The sequence below is a fragment of the Podarcis cretensis genome (genome assembly GCF_951804945.1).
Source record: "Podarcis cretensis genome assembly, chromosome: 12".
NCBI classification, from domain to species: Eukaryota; Metazoa; Chordata; class Lepidosauria; order Squamata; family Lacertidae; genus Podarcis; species Podarcis cretensis.
The window spans coordinates 44,253,836-44,275,026 of NC_137181.1; the positions used below are offsets into that span (position 1 = coordinate 44,253,836).

General features: G+C 42.5%; 1 protein-coding gene and 1 long non-coding RNA gene across 10 annotated transcripts in view; one reads left to right on the forward strand and one right to left on the reverse strand.

The window, feature by feature from the left end:
* RBMS3 (RNA binding motif single stranded interacting protein 3) overlaps positions 1-21,191 on the forward strand; it is a gene marked incomplete at its 3' end in the record, with an annotated part of 775,525 nt that overhangs the window by 503,248 nt on the left and 251,086 nt on the right. The window lies entirely within an intron of this gene.
* LOC307199594 overlaps positions 1-21,191 on the reverse strand; it is a 660,078-nt gene that overhangs the window by 407,764 nt on the left and 231,123 nt on the right. The gene's annotated exons all lie outside the window — the stretch shown is intronic.

Below are 21,191 nucleotides of genomic sequence, written 5' to 3' on the forward strand. Positions count from 1 at the left end.
AGTGCACCTGCTGGATACCCCAGAAGACAAATATGGATTATAGATTTGCATGTCTTGGTTCTCCAGCAGAGAATCTTGTCTTGGCGAAATGCAGCAGGGACACACAGATTGCCTGATATTTGCACGCATGAGGAACTTTGGCGACCATTTATTGATTGTAGAGCCCATTGCAGATTAAATTATTTTTTAGCAATCTCCTTTTAATGGGGATCTCAAATGATGTGGCTGTGCCAGGTTTTGGGACACTTCTGTTTCCTCAGGCAATTTATTTTCCTTACTCTCTCAGCCTGCTGTGCGTTTTCTAGCTGCCACCTCATATTCTGCCGAATGGTATGGTTTTATTGCATATGAATAATTCATTCTGTATACCTATTGCTTGCCATTCTGAGATTGCTTAGATGAAAGGTGATATGCAAATGTTTTAAATAAAGATAAGCAAATATATAAGATAAATCCCCCGTGACCTTCTCGCTAGTGCTTTAAGATCTGCATGGGAGGTCATGCTTGTGGAGCCGGCAGTGGACAAAGTCCATGCAGTGGTAACACGAGGCAGAGGCCTCTCAGTGGTGGCCCCTCTGTCTATGCAACTGTTTCCTGATTATCCCCCATATTGCTGACATTTAGGTGTCATGTTAAATGCTTGCATTTCACCAGACTGTGGTTTGTTGCTCAATTTAGCAGAGAGTTTACAATGTACTTCATTGTGGTTTAAAGATTGCTCTTGATTGGTTGATAGGATTTTAATTGTTGTTTTTATCTTCTTTGCATTGTATTTCAATATTATTGGTAGTTGCTCTGGGCACTGGCTGGTGTTCAAGAACAAGAGATTGATTGATTGATTGATTGATTGATTGATTGATTATAGGGGGGGGACTAGAATCCACCCTCAGTCTAATGAAGTGATGTGCATTTGTTTGTGCCACGTTCTGTGTAACCATGGCTATGGTTACTTGTGTTTTAGAAACCTCCAAGTTGGACCATTGTAATGAATTCTACCTGGGGCTTGAATATGGACCAGAAATTGCAACTAGTGCGAATCACAGCTGAAAGGGGCAGCCAGCCACAAGCATATGGCTCCTAATTGGAAGTGTCTGCATTGGTTGCTAATTGTTTTCTGGGACCAATTGAAGGTGCTTACTTTAACATTTAAAGACTTCAAAAGTAGGGGACCCAAATACTGCAAAAACACTTTCCTTCATATCGAACTGCCTATGCTTTAAGATCAGTAGATGAGGCCCTACGCAGGTTGAAGTGTGTGGTGTGGAGGTCCTGGAAGAGACTTCTTAGTGCTGGCTCCTCACATGCAGAACCCCTCCCTTCTTAGGTGTGTCTGGCCACATCTTTATATAGTTTGGGGTGGTTTGTAAACACTATCTTTTTCAACAGGCATTTGGAGGAGACGCCTGACTAGAAAAAAAAGTTTAATTTGCTGCTGCGCTTAATAAACTGCTAAATTGTTATGAGTCGTTGTGCTTTGCATTTTAATGATCATTTCATTTTATGGATTTTAATACATTTATATATGGGTGTGTGTGGGTGGGTGTTGTTTGAGCTTGGTGTAAATTGACATATGTTAATGGTGGTATATAAGTCATCTAAATAAATTGTTGTGTTATATATTCAATTTCTATCTTGCCTTTCCCCCAAAATGTTTTTGGTGAAACTCTTTGCTGTCAGTTGTGCCTATTATATACAAATGGACCTTGAGATGCAACCATGGAGTTCAGATAATGAAATTGTTCTAAATACCTCAAATTCATGGTTTTTCCATAGGGATGCTTCCAATGCACTCAACTAGGAGCAAGCACAAAAGATTTTGGAGCTCTGTAGTCTTGTAGTTTGAAACCTCTGTAAATATAAACATGTAAATTCATCCTTAGTAGGATGTGTTGTTCTGCGATTTGTTTTCTGTCCAAAGAACATCTGAAGAGCTAGAAGTTTCTGTCCAAATTTTGAACAGATTGCAATTTTCAAACAAACAGTATTTATGGAAGCCCATCAGGGATCGATTCCAGACATTTTGTCATTTTCTTCTTTGGAGTTGGTGACATGATTACGGTACATCTTTTAAGTTGTTGATGCCCCGTTTATTTCACTCTGTCTTATTCTGTTGTTATTATTATTATTCTCTATTACACACATTCGGATAATGTGTTTATGTGCTTCTTATCTTGTTCTTTGGTGCTGGCCATTGACCACAATAATAAATATTTGATTTGATTTGTATTTATGGAAGCATGAGGGCCCAATATGAGAGATTTTGGAATATGCAGGCCCTTCCACAAGTTGACTTTAGTTCTTTAATATCTGAACTTTTATCTGCCCTGTTTAGGGAAGTTTTTAATGTTTGAGGTTTTATTCTGTTTTTAATGTTCTGTTGAAAGCCAACTTGCATAATGAATTGGTTCACACTGATCCCCTGTAACCTGAGGCGGAGATTTCAACTCCCCCCTGCCCCCCTTATTTAACAAATTAATAGACTGCTTTGTATTGTATTCATAGACCACTTTGTATTTTTCTGTTGTGATCTTCAGATAAAGGGTGGTATACATATTTTAACAACAACAACAACAATTAATAGATTGAAGCAGTGTGCAAGATTTAAACCCTCCAGAATAAAACACAAGTTCAAAAAACAATAAAACAATTTTAGTAAACTCTAAAAGCAATAAAACCATATTTACAAATTCTTTTTTTAAAAAACCAAAAAACATTTCCTGCCCCATAAGTGAGTGGGTCATCCATCAGGTAAATCCTTCTTTTTTTTAAAAAAAAATGTCTTCAGCTATATACCCTGCACAGCATATCACTATATAATGAGGGGGGTACCCATATCACATAATGTAGTGACATTGCCCACAAATGATGGGCAGTACTTCATAGAAATGGCAACAGCTGGACAAATGTGGCTGGAGTAGACACCCTCTGAAAACTGACACCTGTCAATTGATTTACCTTTCCTGACAACTTTTTCGAAAGAGGGCGATTTTGTTTCCGCTGAATCTTTTTTGCCAGAGAAGTTTTGAAACTTTTTTCTGAGGCTGCTTATGGAAATGAGCCATAAGGGTGAATTAGCTGAATGATTATGCCAGCCAAGATCGGAATCTCAATGCAGAAAGCATGAAATATTGATGCAATTTGGAATTCCTGTAGTTCCTTCACCTGAGAATCTCACATTACATACTTCCAATATTAATTAAGTCTCCAAAGGTCACTGTGAAGCAGGCTGCAGCAAGCATTATCTGCATTTCAAAAAAATGGGACAAAAATGGTGAACGAGAAGAGGATTAAAGTTGAGGTTGTACCTGAATAAGGGTGAAGTGGAGTTATACCGGAAGAGAGGTGAAGTGCCTTTGAGTTACTGAACCCAGAGTTCCTGACAAAAGCTAAGCGGTTCTCTTCAGTACTTCTCCACTTGCTCCTCTTTTGCCCTGTGCTTATCTCATCTTTTGTTCTCCACTGTTGAAACCACAACTATACATATGCAGGCATTTGAGACAAGTGCATTGGGGTATTGAAAGCCAGCTCAAGATTTGTAGCCGTGGCACAAGCAATTGTGCCGCCTGAGGTCGGTGGCTGCTCTGCTGCTGCCCAGCTGCTATTCCTCTTCCTGCCAACCTTTGCCCCACTCCTGCTCATGCCCCCATATTTATTTTTCCTTTCCTTTTTTTCTTCTTTTTACTGTTGCATTGGTGGCATTAGAATTGGCCCGTCCCGCTTTGCCACATTATCGGAAAGGCCTTCTTCAGAGTGAGGTCTTCTGGGCAAGTTGGTAAGGAGAGCACCTGGTTTGCTGCTACAGTTTGCTGGGGCAGCTAGAAAAGCTGTTTTAAGCTAATAATGTTTTTAGCGTTGCAAAACCACAGCAGCAGCACAGTGTTTGGGAAGAAGTCCAGAACCACTCAGGGGAATGAGCAGAATTTTCTGTCACTTGAACCCAGTATCTGTGAGGCGGTCATAACACCCAGGTATCAGTGGTACTCTAGTTTGCTATCAATGCTGCATTCTGTCTTTCAGCGGATAGGAAACATAAGGCTGGATACTATTCTGTATCTTGTACTAACTAACTAACTAACTAACTAACTAACTAACACCTTTCAATCAGTTTTCACAACTTACTCCTCTAGGTCAAACTTGGTATTTAAGTTTGAGTAGAAATGCTACCAGCTCGTTGTCCCACCCCATTCCCACTGACTTCTGACTTTTTACATTTCCACAAATTGCAGTGTTCTCCCAATCCTGCTCATACCTTCTTGTGATTGAGTGACTATGTTATGGGTACATGAGCAAAAATAATAGCATGAGCATCAGAAATAATGGTAATGGTGATAAATGTCCTCAGTGACTCCACAAACAGAAAGCTGTTGGTTTCAACGCATCTTCTTGTATTGAAGCTGAAGATACAGGATAGATATGTTTTGGGATCTCAGTGTGAAAAAGACCTTAGCAGGGCCATATATATTAGATCATGAAATAAGTTTTCAAGAAGATGTGGACAAAATAAAGGAGAATGGATTGTTTCTACATCTTGTTTAAAAGAATGTTTTCTTCATTTAGCACTGATAGGTTGTTGTTTCTTGCCTAGCCCCAAATCATCTTCTTCTTTGGTGATCACTCGTAGCTGAGTAAGATTGTCTTCCATAAACATGTTTTAACAATGAGTCTGTAAGTGACTGTGGAGGCCAATTCTGGATCCACACATCCTTACACGGTGGGGAGATTGGCTTCTGGGTGGGAGTTGATCACAGTGTGGATTTGCCAAGCGTGCCTTCCTCTTAGCACGTTTCTTCCTTGTGTCCTGAGTTCAAGTGTCTTCAAAGCCCATGGCACCTTTGGCAAAGGCTGTTCTCCAATTGGAGCGCTTGCAGGCCAGTGTTTCCCAGTTGTTGTTGCTTATACTACATTTTTAAAAAATTTGCCTTGAGACAGTCTTTAAACCTCTTTTGTTGACCACCAGCATTACACTTTCCATTTTTAAGTTCGGAATAGAGTAGTTGCTTTGGAAGACGATAATCACGCATCTGCACAACATGACCAATCCAACGAAGTTTATGTTGAAGAAACATTGCTTCAACACTGGTGATCTTTGCTTCTTCCAGTACACTGGTATTAGTTTGCCTGTCTTCCCAAATGATGTGTAAATTTTTTTGGAGACACCGTTGATGGAATCTTTTGGGGAGTTGCAGAGGGCTTTTATAATGGTCCATGTTTCACAAGCATACAGTAAGGTTGGTAGTACAATAGCTTTGTAAACAAGCATTTTGGTTTCCCTGCGAATGTCCTGGTCCTAAAAGACTCTGCACTTCAATTGAGAGAAAGCCGCACTCGCAGAGCTCAGACGATACTGGATTTTTGGCATCAAAAATAACTGCCCATGTAGGAGAAATGATCAACATTTTCCAACATTACACCATTAAGTTGGATTTGTGGCACTGCAGAGGGGTTATTTTGTGCTTGTTGGTGTAGCACTTTGGTTTTTTGGATGTTGAGTGATAGGCCAAGCTTTTTGTAAGCTTCTGAGAAGATATTTAGGATGGTTTGGAGGTCATCCTCTGAGCGTGCACACATTATGTTGTCATCAGCATACTGAAGCTCTGTGATGGAAGTTATGGTAACCTTACTCTTTGCTTTCAGCCTGCTCAGATTGAAGAGCTTTCCATCTGTTTGATATATGATTTCCACTCAGGTGGGGAGTTTCCCTTTGACAAAGTGTAGGATCATGGCAATGAAAATAATGAATACAGTTGGGGCAATAACACAACCCTGTTCAACACCTGATCCCACTGTGAATGGTTCACTTTGAGAGCCATTGTTATCTGTGATTGTTATTGTCATATTATCATGGAGGAGCCAAATGATGTTCCCAAATTTATCTGGTCAGCCAGTTTTCTTCATTTAGCACTCATAGGTTGGTGTTGTTTCTTGCCTAGCCCAAATATTGGTTCTTTAAACTAGATGCTTAATAGTAAATACGGACATTTTCCTAGGAGAGGTATCCAGTTGTTTCTGCTTTGCTTCCAGAAACCTTTCCTCAGCAGTGTATTATAGATCATTTTGAGAAGCTCACAGCAGTACGTACATGACAACATGAGTAGATGGAATTCCATCTCTGCCATCATGGTTAGAGTGTCAAACATGGACCTTGGGAGATCAGCATTCAAATCCCTACTCAGCTATGATGCTCCTGGGGTGACCTTGGACCAATCACTGCCTAAACTACCTCACAGAGTCATTATGGGGATTAAATGAGGAGGTGATAGAACCATGTAGACTGATGCCTTGTGGAGTAAAAAGACGGGAAATCTAAGAAATAAATTTATATAAACACGCATGATATAAGAAACCAGGGCCAAATTGCATAGAAAGCTTTGAGTTCTGCAGTCAGGATGATGGTTTTCAGTTTGCAACGCTCCCTCCAACTCTTTTTATGAATAACTTCTTGAAAATTACTACATAATTACTACCCATCTAAAGGCTACTTAGCTTTGCACTTGATGTCAATTATTATTATTTAGTTGAAATAAATAAGCCCTGGCATTCTAGATCCCATTTTGGGTGATGGGTGTGTGTGTTCAAACACCAGTTCTTTTGACTCTGTCACCCTTGGCCACTTTTTACGATATCGCAGCAGGATAATAAATCTGAATCTTTCGCCGTTGAAACTTCAGAGTTGCTATTTTAATCTTCTTAATTATCTGAGTTTTCTCTAAAGCAAAGCATTCATTAAGAGCCATAGTAAGGCTTCAGTAAAATTGTTTTCACCATTTACACCATAAAGACTAAGTAAGACCTCCATGGAAACTTTGGAGACTTAAGCAACATGGAAATTGTTAGGAATACTTTTGTAATGAGGCTGACGACATTCCAGAGCGTTTGATGAGGAACTTGACATCTGTTAGAAGTATAGGTTCCTATCCAATTGCTATATAGAATGTTTGCACACAGAAACACAGTATAAAAATCTGTCCATCTCGTGAAAACATTAACTGTCTCAAATAGTACTTATACTTAGGCCTGAGATGTACTGTCTCAATAATAATTCCTAATTAACTTGCAATGGATCTTCAGGAATGAAGGCAAAAGGAAGGTACCATCCACTTTGCAAAAATGATTCCTCTCTCTGCTGCTTGCTTAGGCTGCTATTTTGCTTCAAATCCTCCTGTTCTCCTCCAAAACAGGCCTCCCAGGAGCTAAGCAGCTGTTTATGATGAAACTTTAGAACGTTAAAAAAAAGTAAGGCTAAATAATTAATGTTTCCAGCCGCCATGTAAGGAAACCAAGGTCAGGCGACATGAGAAGGTGGAAAGCCCTTGTGTAACACTTTTGGGATGTTCATTTTAATAATGCAATAATGACAATAATTAAAATATTAATATACGTCTATTAGGATTTTTTAAATAAAAAAAACAACTCACTTTAAGTTTCCGTGCGTAAGTCCACTAACACAATGCAACACAGACAGGAAGCATTTGTGTAATGAATCAATGTACATCACAGCCTTACCCAAACTTTTTGGTATTGGACCAAAAAAACCTAATAAGGTATAGAAGCTCCTTATAATACCACATCAGATAAACATCAGTCAAATTAATTTTTGGCACGAAATCCTCAGAGGAGCTATTTTCAGTTACCATCACTCAATCAAAAGTACTGTTCATGAAAGAGTTGAAGGCAATATGCAGAACAGCTTGCATTGACTGCTTTGTGTTAGTCTTCAGTGGTTACACTCACAAAATTTCATGTAGTTTTTATTTCATTTTTTAAAAATAGTTTTCCCAGAGTTGTTGCAGTTAAAGTCGGTGATGGCTCTGTCATACTTTTCAGAGGAAGAAGACTTTTAAGCAAGCCTGATTTGTTTGAAATTTCCCATTCCTGACTTCCACTCAACTTTCTTCTGCCCAGGCACTTGACAGTTTTTTCACTGGGTATTTATCATCAGACTGTGTTTAAACCTACTTCACAGGAACACCAAGCCATGCACAGTGGCAACAAATTTAATAAATAAATAACTGTTTTCCAACCGGCTGTATGCCGGCTACAGGACTGCTAAGTAGAGCTGCTCAGTTGGATAATCAATGAAAAACACTTTGAATGACTAAAAGGATAACTTCAGATAAATATATTTGACCGCCTAGAATACAATATACAATCATGAAGAATTCAACAGAAAATAAGGATGACGATCTATGAGATATATCAGGAACAATGATTAAAGACAGGCATAGGCAAACTCGGCCCTCCAGCTGTTTTGGGACTACAACTCCCATCATCCCTAGCTAACAGGACCAGTGGTCAGGGATGGTGGGAGTTGTAGTCCCAAAACATCTGGAGGGCCGAGTTTGCCTATGCCTGATTAAAAACAAGCCACTAATAGGTTTTATTTTGTAAGTATTTTTTTAAAAAATCAAGTTGTATCCAGTGCTGTACAAGCAGTATTATCAAAACAAAATAAAAAAATTCCTTCCAGTAGCACCTTAAAGACCAACTACCGTATTTTTCGCTCTATAACACGCACCTGACCATAACACGCACGTAGTTTTTAGAGGAGGAAAACAAGAAAAAAATATTCTAAACGAAACAGTGGATGTATGATTTTTGTGGTTCATGCTGTGGCCACAGACATGTGATCTGACGGTGAGTTTGGGGTAGCCCAATGCAAAAATCCTGAGGATCCATGTGGATCCATGCTTTGTAACCACGTTTTTGCACCATTGCGGCCCCATGAAACAGTGGGTGCGTGTGTTTTTTGGTGCAGGCTGTAGCCATGGATATGCTATGTGATCTGATGGTGAATTTGGGGTGACCTAGTGCAAAAATCCTGAGGATCCATGTGGATCCGTGCTTTGTAACCACATTTTAAGTGGGGAGGGAAGGAAAAGAACTCAAGGGACAAGGAGCACGTGTGGGATGTGTGGAGAAGGATGCTGCTAATAATGCAGGAGAGGCTCCTCTCCGGCTTTGCTCCTTTAGAACAAGCAGGCTCTGCGTCTCTCCCTCCTCCCCGGCAAGGAAACCCTGATAGTAACCACTCTGAGACAAATCAAGAAAAATTGTGACCAACACTCTCCCCCAACAAGCGCAGTGAGGTCAAAACACACACACATGCAGAGAGAGAACTGGCCCTAAAGTTGCAGGGCGCTGGAAGTCGCAGGGGCGCTGGGGGAGTGAACGGGAAGCAAGAGAAGGAGAAGGAGCCCTCACACACAGAGAGACACACAGAGTGTCGATTCTAAAGTCGGAGGGTCGCAGGGAGAGGAACGGGAAGCAGGAGGAGGAGAAGGAGCCCTCTCACACACACAGACACACAGAGTGTCAATTCTAAAGTCGGAGGGGCGCAGGGAGAGGAACGGGAAGCAGGAGGAGGAGAAGGAGCCCTCTCTCTCTCACACAGAGACACACAGAGTGTCAATTCTAAAGTCGGAGGGGCGCAGGGAGAGGAACGGGAAGCAGGAGGAGGAGAAGGAGCCCTCTCACACACAGAGACACACAGAGTGTCAATTCTAAAGTCGGAGGGGCGCAGGGAGAGGAACGGGAAGAAGGAAGAGGAGAACGATAGCTCAAGCACACACACACAGCCCCTACAGTGGCTAATCCAAAATCGGACATCAAAAAACTGCAGGCAGGGACAGAGAGCACGGGGTTGTTTTAAAGCAGCCAACCCCGCTCTGCTTCTCTCCCTCCTCCCGGCTAGGCTGGCTGAAAAGCTTTGCTGCTACTTAGCAGCTCAGTGGGGAGGAGAGAGGAACATAGAGGACGGGGTTGTTTTAAAGCAGCCAAGCCCGCTCTGCTTCTCTCCCTCCTCCCCAGCTCGGCTCGCTGACAGGAGCCGCTTACACCCGTTTTGCTGTTTCAAAGCGAGCCACGAACTGCTCACAACTGCAGCAGATTCCCCCGCCATCTGTAGGCATTCGCTCCATAACACGCACAGACATTTCCCCTTACTTTCTAGGAGGAAAAATCTGCGTGTTATGAAGCGAAATTTACGGTAAGTTAGTTCTTGGTATGAGCTTTCGTGTGCATGCACACTTCTTCAGATACACAGTGTATCTGAAGAAGTGTGCATGCACACGAAAGCTCATACCAAGAACTAACTTAGTTGGTCTTTAAGGTGCTACTGGAAGGAATTTTTTTATTTTGTTTTGACTATGGCAGACCAACACGGCTACCTATCTGTAACAAGCAGTATTATGTTTGGGCAACACGGCACCCGCTTTTTCTCCCCTCCTTGTGAACCCCCAACATCTGCTCCAGTGGGTCCTCCAGTGCTTGCAACAGATTTTGAGGGTGTGCAAGGGGCTGCAAGTGTGAGATGGGGGAAATTCTGTTGCATAAGTGGACATCTGCTGCACAATCGGAACAGCAGCATTGGATACAGCTCTTAAGTTTATAACCCCATCCCCCATGTTGACCAGCATGGAGGCAACACCACTGGTGTGTGCTGGGTGGGAGCAATCCACTGCAGGCTGAGCGTTGCCTGTAGTAAGCTTTGTCTTGTAGTAACGTTAAGGCTTACTGGGATATGATATACATTGGTACCTCTAGTTCAGGGGTCAGCAAACTTTTTCAGCAGGGGGCCGGACTATATTTTTTTGGGGGAAATTGAACAAATTCCTATTCCTCACAAATAACCCAGAGATGCATTTTAAATAAAAGGACACATTCTACTCATGTAAAAACACACTGATTCCCGGACCGTCCTCAAGCCGGATTGAGAAGGCGATTGAGATGGATCTGGCCCCTGGGCCTTAGTTTGCCTACCCATGCTCTAGATGCATGCATCTCTGGATTCGTATCCTTTGGGTTAAGCTCACGGCAAGCCCGGAAGTATTTTTCTGGGTTTTGCCGCATGCGCAGAAATGCTCTACCGCACCGTGCGCATGTGCAGAACAGGCACCTCCGATTGCAAAAACCTTGGGATCCGACCAGAGCTCCGGGATGGATCCTGTCCACAACTGGAGGTACCACTGTATAATGAAATGAAAACGGTGTTTAAAATAACCTTTGTAAATAATAATAATAATAATAATCATAATAAGCTTTTCTTTTGGGAATTATAGGGCCAGAACTACCTAAAATGTATAAAAACTTATTCATGTGTGGTACTACAGCGGAAAGAATGTTACTTGCCCCAAAACTGAAAGAAGCAGAGACTTCCGGGTTAGCGCGATCGGCTAATGGCGGATTCCCTCCGAGCTCCGGAGGGAATCGGCTCTGCTGCAGACGGGTCTCACCGCGACGGCGACGCGGGGACCCTTAGAAACCGCAGGCGCGGAAGCCTGCGGACTTGGTGACTCGGCGGGCACCTCAAGCGCCCCCCCGACCCACGAAGAGCCTTTTTAAAGGCTGTGGAGAGGGTACGGAGAGTGGCATGGTGCTGTGAGTAGACCACTACAGCAGTGGAGCGAAGCCGCCTGCCATGGCCGGAGAGCGCTGACTTTTTTCCCTGAAATTTGGACTTGAAACAACCCGTGAGTAGAATGGAATTTGGACTTTAAAACTTTTACCTTTGAATTCGGTACGACCGGGGGATGTGTTAAAGGGAAGTCCGCACCCCCTCAATCTACAAAAGATTTAAAGCAAGGATCGGAGAACTAAGGTGGAGAGATTTCTTTTTTTTTTTCGAGTTAAAAGATATTAATTCCATGAATTTTGACAGAAGAAGATTTGTGCTGGAGAGTAAGAGTTGAACTTTAGAGGCTTTTGTCTAACCCCCCCCCCGACCCGGGAGTGCCCTGTGTGTGAGCTGGAGGAAAAGGAATAAGGAGTTTGACAGCTGTCAAAGGAGCTGTCAAACGGGCAGTTAAACTTAAAAATCTTATTGTTTAACATCTCTCTGGACTGAATTTGCTACATTTGAATTAAAGTGCACGGGAACAAAGCAGTTATTAATAACAAAGTAATAGACTGTTGGGAAAGGACTATTAAGTAACCAGAATCCCCCTAGGGGAAACTTTGAAACATTACAATGGCTACAGATGGAAAATTACAGGCAGAGATAGAAAGAATGTTTTTTCTCGTGGGAATACTGCAAGAGCAGAGCATGGCTATGAACAAACAACTTATAACCTTGAACTCTAAAACAAGCAACTCTGCTGAATGCATAAAGGATTTAACTGAAATAAAATTTGCAGCTGAGCCAGAGGAGACATTTTTGGAACTGGAGGAGAGGGAAGAAGGAGTTAAGAAAGTACAGGAGAGTACCAATCTGAAGCCTACATTGTCAGAACATAAAGAAGATGATCTTGGGATTACCAATCTGCGAAAGATGCGAAAGAGGAAAGAGGAAACCCCTGGAACACTTGGAATACTGGAACTTAAAAGAAATAAGAAATATGATTGGGGCTTCCTCTTTGAGCATGGGAGATTACTTGACCTTTTGCAGCAGCTGTTACCAAGTATCTCGGATGGAAGAAAATTTGATGAGACTGTGCCAGAGCTCCTTCGGGACCCGAGGACCAACAAAGAGGGCTACCAACAAAACCGGCAGAGAGAGACTGACAGAGATTTAAAGGCCTCTGACGTGAGGAATCCAGGCTAAGAACTGTTTTTGTGGACATTTATTTGGGAAGGGACAGAAACCGGGGTAGGGAGGGAGGGGAGAACAGAATTTCAAAATTTTTATGACTTTTGTGTTTGGCTATTATGTTTTACATTTAATATAAAAAGGGGGAAATTCGTGGAAGGGAATTTGGGTCGACCTTAGAAAAGGATTTATATTTATAAGAAAATTGGATAATTAAAATTTGGCCAAGTAATAAGAATTAATTTTAAAAATAACAATAATAATATGTTAAAGATGGGAGATAAGAACCTGCTGAGCTAATTATTGGAATTGGGATGTATGAAGGGGGGGGTGGGGGGAAGTCAGGGAGTGGGGTTAAGAAAATAAGGTTATGAAATTATACATGTTTTGTTTTTACTTTCTTCTGTGTGTGTGTTGTTAAAATGTGAAAACCCAATAAAAATTATTTAAAAAAAAAAAAACTGAAAGAAGCAGAAGTCCCAGTAAAGGTCGAATGGATACAAAAACTTATGAAATCTGCGGAAAAGGCAAAACTTACCGGAAGAATAAGAAATCAAGATAGCAATTTTTTTTTATAATCAAAGAATGGAAATGAATATTTACAGATAAATTATAAACAGATAAAAACATTGGCAGGATTATTGTAACAACCTGCAGTTTTATAACAGTATATATTGAAAGAAGATGAATAAATTAGCAAATTAATTTGGATATGCAGAAGATATTAAAAAATAAATTTAAGGAACCACAGAAAGAGGGGGATGGAAGTCAGGTTTTGAAATGTCAAAATGAGTGTAAAATTTGTGAAATGTATAAAATTTGTGAAATGTATAAACTTGAAAAGTATGTATGTATGAATGAATGAATGAATGAGCCTTGCCCAGGCAGTCAGGAAGCTGCTGCTGGAACTTCCCCTGTGGCCGATAGAGCACAGAATGCTTCCAAATAAGATGGTATGTTCTTCAGGATTCAAAGTTTAATGGGACCCTGTCTTCAAGCACATCAGTCATTTAAGCGGTCGCAGCTAAATGTTTTAAAGCCCACCTTTACCATCTACCCTGACAGCCAAAAGTCATCAGTACTTTAGATGTGGTGGTGAATCCACTGATCATCTGCCCCATTTAGGTTTGCTTAGCAAAAATGTAATGGTTGATTTGTTTCTAAAAGTCAGGATGAAAAACTGTCAGATAAATAAGTAAAATTGTTTCCAGTATTTAATAGCATTTATTTAACTCTTGATTTCATACAGCTGTCTGTGTGATAACTGGTGTAGTCTAGAATCTGGCAGAGAGCAGGTGGAGTGAAGACAGAATCCAGGAGTTGTGGAAAGAGACTGGTGGATTTGGGGAAGAGTCAACAGTGAGAATTATTTGTTGAGTTGGCTAAGCGGTTTTCCTGTGTTTCAGTGCCTGCCATGATGCAATGCACTGGATGGGCTAGGAAAATAAAAGAATGAATGAGTTCATTTTATAAAACAAGATGATTCATGAATAAGTATGAAAGATTTCTTGACTATGAAAAATTTCCCAGGAAACTGAGCCAGAAGAGATAACCAGCAAGTCATGTGATAATGTATTCATATGAAATCTGTTCTATGCTGCTTTGATGGCTCTTGTGAATTCCCTTGGCCCTACTTTGATATGCATTACAGGAGAATTAGGATGACTTTATGTAGTGTAACACTAGCTGAGATGGCATCAGACTTAATCATAAATTATTATTTTTTACTGTTTCCCAGCTCTAGTTAGGTAAAGCATTATACTACAGAAATGAGCAGTACGTCAACTAGAGAAAACAGGGCACTCACTTTGGAGTGCTTAGACAACGCAGTATTTTGGAAAACGTTGTGCATGGCTTTCAAACCCTTTATATCTGGCAAGCAGGAAATACGAATCCGGCAAATGAGTTAAGCATTGCAGAGCGATGCCTATTTTCCTTTCGTGCTGAGGAAACTCCAAACACCACATGTGTGAGTTGTTCAACTGCAGCTATGAAGTGTAAGAACCCGGTGCTCAGTTTGCGACATGTGTTCGTTCCAGCCTTGGAAAGCATGCCGTAAATCGCCAAAGACACTGCAGCCCACTCTTTGGTAATAATTTAAGTTCAGTGCATTGCATTTGTGCAGAGCAGAAGCTAGCATTTTTAAAAAATGCTGTGTCATTATATCTAGAGCTGGTCAGTAATTTCCCCCCCCATAGGTATTTGTTAGAAAAGGCATTGCAATGCTCCCTTGCTAAGTAGCTTTAGTTGCAGAAGGGAAATCAGTAAATGTCTGATAGATCAATAAGCAAAAATTATATATGGCCTGTGTGCATGTTTGCCTACATGTCAGGATTCAAGGCAGCTGCAGGTCCAGAACCTGGGACCTTGGCAAGGCAAGAAAGAGATTAAGTCTGTTGAACAGTTCTGGCCACGAGAGGAATCAGGAAGACTGTCATAGCCCTGGACTTAGTGCGGCCACTTATATGTCGCCAAAATGAAAGGACAAAAAGAGGATGCTCATAAAATGTGTAAATGATAATTTATATGTAAGGGCACACTATAATTGTTATAATTTAGATAAAAATGCAAACTATATTACATAGTGGGGAAGACTGCGAGCAAGTGATCTGCTTCTGTCCAGGTTCTATTGATGAGCAGCTTCAGAGTCCCAGTGCTCCCTTTTTATGGTTTGCTGTCTTTAAACTGCACTTGGACTCGATGCCCTTTCAGAGAAATGACCCCTTCGATGAGAAGATAGCTGTTCAGATAGAAGACCATCCTCTATAAAATAGGACTTGTCCGCCATTGCGGCAAATGAAGAGCAGAAAAAAACCCAAAGGGTTGTGTGTTGTCAATTCCTTGCTCCTTCTTGCCAGACAGTACCCATGAATGGTGTCTCCCACTGCTCTACTTTCCCAATTACAAAGGCAGTGAACCTCTGGCTTAGCAGAGTGTGGTCTCAGAAGCAGAACACTGCCCCTGTAGCTCCCTGATCTCCATGGAGATGGGAACCAGGACACATAATGTCTGTGCAGGAAGCCTTCAGTAAGCCTCTGACTAGCACCAGTGCTTCATAGTAACTGCCCTCTGATCTAGACCAGGCTTCCTCAATTTCGGCCCTCCAGATGTTTTTTACCTACGACTCCCATGATCCCTAGCTAGGAGGACCAGTGGTCAGGGATGAGGGAACTGTAGTCTCAAAACATCTGGAGGGCCGAGTTTGAGGAAGCCTGGTCTAGACTTTGCTGGTTAGCCTCCAACTTGCACAGTATGGAAGCTCAGAGTTTGAAATCAAACTCTGCTCTCCAGCATTGCCTGCCTTTCAGGTTCTGCAACCTTTGAAAACCTTCCTTCTCACCACCAGCCAGTGACTTCCCTATACCTTTGGTCACTGCTAAGAACTGGGGTGCAGTTTCACCCCCACTACCATCTGGGCGGCAGCCATGGTTTCCAGATGAGGTGAGTTCATTTCTGGGTTGAAGCCAAGACCCATTTCTTCTCAGTTTGCCCTGGGCCTGCTCTGCCAATGCAGAAAAGGGGGAAAGCTTGACTCTTGCACCCTGCCTCTGGCCACACTTGTTGTTTAGTCGTTTAGTCGTGACCAAATCTTCGTGACCCCATGGACCAGAGCACGCCAGACACTCCTGTCTTCCACTGCCTCCCGCAGTTTGGTCAAACTCATGTTGGTAGCTTCGAGAACACTGTCCAACCATCTCGTCCTCTGCCGTCCCCTTCTCCTTGTGCCCTTCATCTTTCCCAACATCAGGATCTTTTCCAGGGAGTCTTCTCTTCTCATGAGGTGGCCAAAGTATTGGAGCCTCAGCTTCAGGATCTGTCCTTGCAGGGAGCACTCAGGGCTGATTTCCTTCTGGCCACACTAGTTTCACACTATATTTCTTTGACTGACCTCTCAATGCATTTGCAAGCTTTTCATTGAAATGGGCTTTGCAAGCATAAGCTAAGGATGTCCCTGTGGCAAGCTGGGCTCTCCGCTCCAATTCGAAGTTTTCAGATGCAGTAACTTGCCCGTACGACTGCTCCTTCATTGCAGTGGAGAGCTTCACATTGGTGCACAAAGGGAAGAGCTTGGCATTGCTGAAACGAGCTGCCGCTATTTTTAGGAAGTCATGATGTATAAACAATGCCTTCTGCTCGCATTGAGGCTGTGTGTGTGTGTGGTGTGCTTGTGTGTGTGGTGTGCTTGTGTGTGTGTGTGTGTGTGTGTGTATGTAAGAAATAGGACTGACACCCTAACAGGGGTTAGGGGTTGAAAGTTGGGGTGGCAAGTAGGGCGATTAGGAGAGATCAGGCCCACCTCCTCAGCCATCTCCAAATGCCACAGGCTCATAATTGAGTCGTTTCTAAAAAGACAGCTTGACCACTCTATAGTTTCTGGGTCACCACAACTATTTCCTATTCTAAGCATAGCAAATAGCTTTGGTTATCTCTGAGGCGATTATGCCGAGTTTTGGGTGAGTCTGACTTTGAACATGTGCTGCTGCTGTTCATTTTCACATTTCCTAAAATCACAGTGCTTTCGCTTTTGTGAGGTGCTGTTCTTCAGCTGGTTTTGCTATTAAACACAGAGCGCTCCAAGTCTTTCCGAAACGTATGGTTAGGTTTTTCTTCTTATCAGCTCAGTTTATTTATCTGGAACTGCACTCTGCAGGATCCATATTCTACACCATTTGTTATAATTTGTTTCATAATTTGATTGTTTGGCAACAAGAATAATGGCTTTATCCCAAACTCAATTCCATCCTTTTAATAGCTCCCCCATCTTTCAAATGGAGACCAGACCAAAGCCATTAACAAGACCTTACTCAAATTTCAACTCTTACATTATAGACGAGTAAGATTTAGTAAAGTAATAAGGCATATGCTTGATTCTGAGTGGCCTTAATTAAACATACATGTATAGCTAAATGTCAGTGTGGGCTTAAATAATGTACTGAATTGGGGGCTTAAAGACCAGCATAATGGTTGTGAAAAGGAGCCTGATGGGAATCTAGGACACCATTGCACTAATACTTGAGATGTTTCCTAATGCGATGAATAATTCTGTTGAATTCATTTTGAATTATACTGTGTAAGTTTCAAATTGGAATCTCACAACAATAGAAGCTTGAAATTATTCCATCTTTTTTTACACCTAGATAATCGTTGCAGCTGCCTCTTGAGGTCAAGAGGGTGCTGTGTTCTAATCAGATAATTGGAGGGAATACAATAGTTGATAAAAATAATGATTTTGGTTTTGTCTGCAAGAACGTAGGAAGCTGCCATGTATTGAGCCTCTTGGGGTTGTATCTAGTGCTAGTAGTATTCAGAGACGACCTGTTGAATTGAATGGGCATGAGTAATGTAGGTCTGATAACATCTATGGGACTACTCTGAGTAAAACTTAGTTGGCTACAAGCCTTGGTCCATCTGGTTCAGTATTGTCTACTGGCAATGTCTCTCCAGGGTTTGGGGCAAGAATCTTTCCCAGCCCCATCTGCTGTGGCTTGAACCTGCAACCTTCTGCACACAAAACATGAGCTACGACCTTGCCCTTTGCTTGCCTAGTGCAGAGTCTGCCTATACATGCCAATCAGTGACCACAGTGGCACCCGTACATGAAAGCACCCATCACAGATAAAATGTATCAGTCAGGCGTAACTTTTTATCACATCATGCAGTGATATTCAACGGAAGCAACACACGCATGTTCCGCAGAGTGTCAGAAATCGTAAGGCATTTGGGTAGCGTGGAATGCGTGTGTTAAGTTGTGGGTTGACATAGCAGACGACACGGCGATTTCTCCAAAGCAGCTCTTTATTTTGTAAGCTGGAATAGAACTGACTAGCAAACAGCTCAGCCGGCCTGCTTTTATAGGCAGCCGGCTGTCAACATTGTAGCAACAACAACCCAGAGTTTCCCGCCTAAAATAACTGACGTGGACCTGAGTGAAAACTATCTACAGACCTGAGTGAAATGAAGAGAAATAACTGACGTGGACCTGAGTGAAAACTATCTACAGACCTGAGTGAAAACTATCTACAGTATCCCCCTGCTGGCCCAGGGTGAAACTTCACTACATAACAGCGTGTATATATCAATCAACTATTGGCTGGTAGGTAAAAGGTAAAGGACCACTGGATGGTCAAGTCAAGTCAGAGGTGACTATGGGGTTGCGGCGCTCATCTCTCTTTCAGGCCGAGGGAGCCGGCGTTTGTCCACAGGCAGCTTTCTGGGTCATGTGGCCAGCATGACTAAACTGCTTCTGGTGCAACGGAACACCGTGATGGAAACCAGAGCGCACCTTCCTGCCACAGCGGTACCTATTTATCTACTTGCACTGGCATGCTTTCGAACTGCTAGGTTGGCAGGAGCAGGGACAGAGCAATGGGAACTCACTCTGTCTTGGGGATTCAAACTGCCGACCTTCCGACTGGCAAGCCCTAGAGTGGTTTAGACCACAGTGCCACCCGCATCTTGGCTAGTACAGAAGCCTCACAAGCAAGCTGAAAGCCTGGACCATACCTGCCAAAGCAATTATTCTTGGGGAAAGCCATCTAGCTGAGTTGTGGGGTAGATGCTTTGTGTGCAGAAGGCCCTGGGTTCAGGTACTGGCAGCACATTACTGGACCAGACAGACAAACAATCTGAACTGGACTAAGGAAGCTTCTTATGTTCTTCACAACACAACAGCTGTTGTGTTATATGCCAACAATTTATTTTAATGCCTTACAAGCCATTATATATATATATGTATGTATATGTTGACAGTGAACTCATTCTCCATATGTAGGCAATGGCACTATCCCAACACAAGACATCGACAGGCTTGGGAGAACCCTGAGCCTTGCTGATGTACCAAAACAACAACAACCTTCAGACCTTCAAGTCCTTATTTGTTCAGGCTAAACCATTCATACGGGACGCGGGTGGCGCTGTGGGTTAAACCACAGAGCCTAGGGTTTGCCAATCAGAAGGTCGCGCTTCAAATCCCCGCGACGGGGTGAGCTCCCGTTGATCGGTCCCTGATCCTGCCAACTTAGCAGTTCAAAAGCACATAAAAGTGCAAGTAGATAAATAGGTACCACTCCGGCGGGAAGGTAAACGCCATTTCTGTGCACTGCTCTGGCTCAGCAGAAGCAGCTTAGTCATGCTGGCCACATGACCTGGAAGCTGTTTACCGGCTCCCTCGGCCTATAAAGCGAGATGAGCACCACATCCTTAGAGTCACCCACGACTGGACCTTTACCTTTTAAACAATTCTTGGCATAGAAGCCCTTGTAATCAGATATCCGAATGGTTATATGCCTGCCTAGATAACTCAGTTGGTTAGAGCATGTTGCTGATCACAAGAAGGTTACAGGTTTGATCCCTGTATTCCTACTTCGCAGTGGGTTGGACTGGTTGATCCTAAGGGTCCATTCCAACGCTACAATTCTATTATTCCTAAACTGAACCTCAAATCATAGCCTACTGAGAACTGAGCATGCTCAGTGGCCACAGCTGGGGGAAACAGAAAGTGTGTGTGTTGTGTGTGTTAAATGTAGTACAGTATCTTGAAAGAGGGTTTGGCGGGCTGGAACCCTGCAAAGGAGCCCTCCATACTGTTTTGTTGCAGATCCCACTTGTGGTTTCCTGTTTCACAAATCTGTGCCCTTCTCTCACGTGGTTTCCCTGTGCGCACCAGATAACGGGAGTGCTTTACCCTTCTTAAGGAAGGAGAATGAATGAGGCTGCAATCCTGTACACACGTTTTATGGAATAACACAGTGGGAATTACTTATGGGTACGTAAGCTTGCATAGGACCGCTGTGTAGGCTCCTGAACTGTAAAAGTTGGTAAGAAGAGATCGCTTGGGATGCATATGCAGTTCGGGATGCTGTTCCTGACAGTGGTTTTCAAGATGCTTACATGCAGAACAAGAAGGAACACCCCTGCCCTGTTGTTTGGCGCCGTCATCTGATAAACAGAAATATCCCGCTTCTGAACCTGCAGGTTCCGTTTAGCAATTCTCATTTGTTTCTTCGTCCTCGAATAAAGTGTGACTCGCACAGTCCCCTTCTGCCTTCACTTTGAAGCTGTTCAAGGCAGAGGTTTCTTTGAAGATAGCTTAAATTGCTGCAATCCCATTTATTCATAGGATGTTTTCAGTCCGGTGTGTGATCTGCCAAGTACAGCCAATATGGTCAATTATAGCCTTAAACACTGCCTTCTTTATTGGCTGATGTTGGTGGCCTCGACTGTTTTGGTTCATTTCTAAATTAAACTCAGAGGAGGGGAGGAGGGGAGAGGGGAAATCTCTTTCCTTATGCATTAATTTGCAGAGATCTCCAGAAGCTCTCTGCCCCAGTCTCTTTGTGGCTGCTGGATCTAAACGTTCCTTTTTGTGATAACTTCTGCCTTCATGAGACAAATCACATGGCTCTCTTGCATTTCAGGACAGGCTGTGTGGAGGGGAGGCAGGGATGAGACTAAGCTCAGTATTTTAATTATTTCTGAGCCTTTGTTGTGATAAAAATGAGGGTTGGGTAGAATTGGTTATTTGCTGAGCTTTGGGCTCAGTTAAAGAGCTCTTAAAAAAAGAGAAAAAAAGCTTGTGGCTGTGCTATCATTCACAACCCAATGCACTCATCTTTGAGTATGTAATTTACAGATGGAGAATACTGGAGAGGCTGAACTCTTTTTCCAT